This window comes from Onychomys torridus, chromosome 5, assembly GCF_903995425.1.
Source record: "Onychomys torridus chromosome 5, mOncTor1.1, whole genome shotgun sequence".
In the NCBI taxonomy this organism is placed as follows: Eukaryota; Metazoa; Chordata; class Mammalia; order Rodentia; family Cricetidae; genus Onychomys; species Onychomys torridus.
Genome location: NC_050447.1, coordinates 53285249 through 53291143, shown reverse-complemented (window position 1 = coordinate 53291143; position 5895 = coordinate 53285249). Strand labels below are relative to the sequence as shown.

The 5895-nt window shown below is 39.7% G+C and overlaps 1 pseudogene; it reads right to left on the bottom strand.

The window, feature by feature from the left end:
• Positions 1–4435: 4435 nt before the first annotated feature.
• Positions 4436–5239, bottom strand: LOC118584578 (annotated as a pseudogene).
• Positions 5240–5895: the final 656 nt, after the last annotated feature.

The following is a 5895-nucleotide window of genomic DNA, read 5'->3' as shown; positions in this document are numbered from 1 at the left end:
AGTAGTAATAAGCCTGAGCTACTGGCAGAGCATTTATAATTAATATAAGCCTCTGTGTGGTAATTTGGGAAGTAGTTGCTGGGTATTTGAGAACAGGTGGTCCAGACAGGAAATGCTCTTTTACATACTCCTAACTAAAAAGCTATTTGTAATTGTTCTCTTCTGGAAAAGTGAAAATCAGTTTTCTCCAGTGACATCTCACAAGGTGTATGAGCCACCTTCCAGGGCAGACCTCCCTCATGCTCAGGAGTTCTTGGCCAACACAAAAATACACTCTATTTTGTGTGTATGTGTGTTTATACACACTTTTCTTTTAAGAGACAGAGAGAGAGAGAGAGAGAGAGAGAGAGAGAGAGAGAGAGAACATGAATTTAGGTGGGTAGCAACATGGGGAAGATCTGGCAGGAGCTGGGGGAGAGGAAGGAATAAGATAAAAATATATTGTATGTAGAGACTCATAGAAGTTTCCTAGTGAGAACTTACTTAGGGTCCAAAAATCTGAGCTTGCTTTACCCAGAAAGGCTGCATAAGGGGATGATTTGACCATGGACATGGTTACCAGGTGTTTGAAAGGGTATATACTTGGCTGTGCAGTGTGCTTTGATCCAGTAAGGGGGAGGTTTTTTGCCCCACCCTTTGGCATTGTTATAAAAAGCCCTTTTGAAGAGGCAAAAGGGATCATTGGGTTTTGATCCACATCTTCCCAAAGCTATCTTGTGTTCTGTCTTTCTCCTCTTTGCTATCTTTCTATCTAAAAGTTTCTTATCCCTCTTTCCTTCTCACAGGAACCCTTTTGAAACATAGGAGTTGGCCTTCTACAGTTGTATAAAAAATATCAAATAAAAACCAATATCTCTATTCTTTTGTTTTGTCTTGGTTTTGTTTTTGTTTTTGAAGACATGGAATCCCTGTATAGCCCTAGTGGTCTTGGAACTCACTTTGTAGACCAGGCTGGTCTTGAACTCAGAGATCTACTGTCCTCTTCCTCCCAAGTGTTGGGATTAAAGGTGTGTGCCACCACCTTCTAGCTATTCTTTTCTTCTTTCAGATGTACATGTCCTTATGGCTCTTGTGGGAACTTCTAGGGATAAGCAAGTTTCAAAATCTCCACAAGTTTGAAAATGCTTTTTATTTTTCTCTCCTTCGTTCATAACAGTTTGTCTGAATATAAACAACAAGTGTCATGACTGCTCTCCCCTCATGTTGGAAGACATGTTTAAGTAAGCCATTGTCTGTCTGCATTAGCCTCAGAGTGTCTAAGATTTTTTTCATCTAGTCTTATTGTATTAATATGTCATAATGACACCAGGGCTTATGGGAGGGATCTATCTTCATTCATCCCTTTTGGTATTTGAAACCCATGTCTGATCTACATATGTTGATCATCATTTCTATAAACATCTCTTCTAATTCTGTTAGTGTTCTTATAGCTATTTTAGTGACACTTCTTTCTAATATGTTGATTGTTTAAATTCACCTCCATGTCTCTAAGCTGATCTATTGTTTTCTTTTTATATCTTGTGCCTTTCTCTGACGTGTTCTTGGACATTATGTTTTAACATCATTAGATGCAGAGGGCAGTATACATCTCTTGAAGGACATAGCACTAGCATCCTTAAGTCTTCAAATGATGATTGGAGTTTCAAAGAAATCATTGCATTGTAGTTTCTAGTGTGCCATGCAGGAACCATTCTACTTTCCCCTAAGGCCTCCAGTCATACCTTTGACTACTTTCCTTAGCATGTAATCTTAAGACATAGGCAGGCATCTGAATTTAAAATATACAGAAAAGTTAAAATTAAAGGGAGGAACAAATTATCCTATAAAACCAATATAGTAGTAGTATCAGGCAGCCTTGCATGACAGTAATACAAACTGATGAAGAGACACAGGTAGAGTCTGAAATCAAAGGAGGAGCAAGGGGCTTTCAGACAAAGGAGCAAAACCAGAGAGATTACAAAGGAATGTTTGCAAAAAAATCATCCCCAGATAATTGAGACAGATCAAATTATCCAGGGTTTCCTCTTGGCTTCTGGTGACACGTGCTGAACACTTCTATATATTGTGCATATATATGTGAGTTCAGGACTTGAAGCAGCAGATACTATGGCCTAAAGGGAAGCAGCTGGGGGAAGGAGGATATTTGGGTGCAGTGGCTGATTGGTGTCTGTTGTCACCAGCACTGGGCTCTTGGTAATTCATACATCTATTTCACTCTTTCCCAAATGGAATTTCAAGCAGGGGACATGAAAGTAAGAATGAGTAGGAATTGATGAGATGGCTACAGAAAAGGGGAAAAGACTGACTTTTGAGAAAATCCATTTTGGATGTGAGCCTAGCCTTTAATGGCTGAGCTATCCCTCTGGCCCTGAGAAAACTCATTTTGGCTGAAGTGGCAATCTCCCTACCTCTGGAAAATGTGGCATTGTGGACAGACTGTGTCTTTGCACCCTTAGTTGTGGTGAATACATAGTCCTCTGCACATCCTCAAATGGGGAGTCATTTCCTTTTAACTTTAAACTGACTTTGTAGAATAGTGTGTATAAGTTATTTAGGTCACAAGAATTAAACCCTGTCCTCATTGCCAACAATCCCAGTATATGCCATTAATGACAACATTCTAGCAGAAAAGCCTTCTTTGCCAGTTGATACATGCCATTCTATTTCTAACAACAACCTTCCTGTTTTGTAGTCAAAGAAGCTATAGTATAAAGAAGGTAAACCTTTTCAAGATTGCAAAGTTTATACTGTCATACAGGTTAGAATCTGAGCCCAAGCTGTCTGGCTCCAGACAATTTTCTCTCGGCTAAATGTGTAATTTGGGTACATCCAGGTGTGGCCAAGATGACTCAGAACACAACAGAGCTCCATGCACCTAGATGGACTTTGGAAGCAGAAAGGAGGCAGTGACATATGACTTGGAAAACCTGTGTTCTAATACATTTGCCACACAGCCATGTGGTGTTCTGGGAGTCACTTTTAATTCCTTTAGCCTCAAATTTCTTAAATCAAGGCAAAAATTCCTTTTCTGACTATAAGATTTTGGTAACATCAGATAAAACCAAGTTAGTCAAGAGTCTGGCAGGATGAGTGGACATCAGGAATTGCTATGGTTGCTATTGTGGCATAATGGATTCTCAGCCTAGAATAAGCCCAAAAGATTGCTGTCACTTCCAAAGGCAGCATATTAATTTTTCTATGTCACTGGGAAAGTAAAAACAGGAAGCATCCCAGCCGGGTAACAGAGACCTGGAGTAATTGACTTAGGTCAGAGGGCACATTTCCCCAGGCCAACTGCGATAATTTCACTGTTTGGGAAAGACCATAGAAGGCTACTGTGCCAATGACAAAGGGTACTGGTGAATGTCCATGATCTTTGGGTTTAGTATACTGCATTCCCTGTACTATGTCGCAAACTTCCAAAGAGACAAATAATGGTTGAATTCAGAGGTCTTACTCGAAATGCAGCACAGGTCCCACAGGGAAACTTTTCCCTTCAGAAAACTAAAGTGAAGATGTTTGAGCTCTGGACCACAAGTTTCAACTCAATTCACATCAGGGTGACTTAATCTGCTCCTAATGACTCCTCAAACGCTGAAGAGGAAGACATAGGTCAAGTTGGGAAAGTCCCAGGAGATGCATCAGTCTCCAATCACAGCCACAGCAGACACCCTCTGACTTGGTGGATGACTCTTCAGTAGACATAAGGAAAACATAAGTCATAGAGCAAGCAATTCAGGGAAAAGAAGGTGAAAACATATGTTTAAAAGAAATATCCCAAGGAACATTCATTTGCCATTTAAAAGTTGTAAGAGTTATCAGAAACAAAAAACAAAAACAAAAAACAAAAAAAACCCCACCAAAACAAAAACATATTCTGTATCTGTTGGCTGTGGGATTCCAAATAAAATAAATTCAGGATACTAGATTTCTTGAAATCCACTATGCAGTTGTTCAAAGAATCTCTCTTCTACCTAATGATTATAGGTTTAAACTCAATTTCTGATATAATTATGCTAATTTATTCATAATTTGTTATTGTCTCTTAATTTTGTTAATTTAAGGTTTCTATATTTTGAACAGATTTGGCTGGACATATGCAAAATTATATAACTATCAAACTCATAATTATTCTCTAGTATGAATTCATCATGTGCACTATTTATTCTTATTAAAATGTTTTGCTTGATATAAATTCTGTCTGATACTAATATTGTATATCACCTTGTTTTGAATTGTGGTTTTACAGAATATATTTGTCCCTCTATTTACTTTTAACATTTCTGTATACTTAAGATTTAGGTGCACATCTAGGGGTGAGACCCCTGCTTTTGCATTAGCACATTTACTGATATTGCCATTGTTCTGGAGTCTATGTTTTTGTGGAATATAATTTTGTCATTGTACTTATGTGAAGAAAACTAAGCAGTGTAATTTAATCCAGCTTTGTGGCGAATTCTTTGGACTTTTCCTTTTCCAGCTTGGCAATGTGAACTATAGACATAGGAACCACGACATTGTGTCCCCATTGGTGATGGATTTCATATCTGACATTGCCATTGGTCCTAATAGCTTCCACAAGCTTAGCTAGGGCACTCTTGTCTTCTGAGTTAACCTGTGTGAAGGCAACAGTGGTGCATGTGTTCCTGTGGACCAGCTGCCTCACCCTTGATGATGTAGTAGGGGGACCCCATCTTTTGACATAGGGCAGGCAGAAGACCACCAGCTTAATGAGGTCTATATCTTGGGCAATCACCACCAGCTCAGCCTTCTTGTTCTCCACCAAGGTGGTGCTGTATTGACCTTGATTGAAGGACTGATGATCTCTTAAGTTGGGATGTCCCCTTTTCCAGCAGATTTCTTCTCAGCATGGGCCAACATCCTTAGCCTCTTCTTTTGCATTGTCTCTGACCTGTACTTGTGGGCAAGCTGAAGTGTCTAGGTAGCTGTTTGCCAGTCCAAGGCTTGGGTGAACTGGCTAGTGGCTGCAGATACTTTGAGTCCAAATGGAGAATGACCCTTTGCCACTGTAGCCTGATGCAGTGGAACCATTTGAGGAAGCAAGTGAGATCTCTTTTGAGCTGGATATCCTGCCCAATGCTGAAGTTCTTAGACCTTTTCTCAAACAAAGGATTTTAGGCCTCATTTTAGGCCACCTTTTAGGCCTCCTGTTTCTTCACAATGGTGGGGCCCAGGCCACTTTCTTTGCCTTTGCATTTTTTCCTTTGGGCATCTTGCTTGACTGGAGGAGAGAGCTGATTTGGAGCTTTTTACTGCAGCCATTTCTAGAAGAGACTGTGACTTCCTGGATTTTACAATCTTTCTTCCCCTCTTTTATGACGTCCCCTGAGCTCTAGATGCAGGAGCTGTTCTGTAGATGATCCACTGTGGCTGGGCTCACCTTAAAACATTGATCTCTTCATTGTGTCTAGTGTGATTTTCTGTGAAAGTCTCCAATTTCTGTAAAGAGAGGCTTCTGAGGAGTGTTAGTTACATCTATCTTTGGGTATAAAGATAAGACTTAGACTGTAGTTAGGAATTCTGCTGTCCCAATGAAGTGACAGCAATACATTCTCTTCTTAGATTCAAGACCTCACTAGCCAAAGAAAGTTGGCTAGATTTCTAGTACTGGGCATGGTTTCCTTCTTGAGTGGACTTTAAGTTCACTTATGTATCTGTTGGTTTCTGCCAACATGTGAGTGTCACTTATTGTGCCTTTATATGTATTGTGCCATGCTGATCATTGTGTTTTGTGGGTGTCATTGATGGGTAGGACTATGACTCACTTCACTCTCTTAGAAGCTCCCATAGTATTCATGGAAGCTAGACTGAAATAATTTAATAATTAACTGATCAAAAGCAATTTACAGAGTCAATGCAATACCATTCAAAATA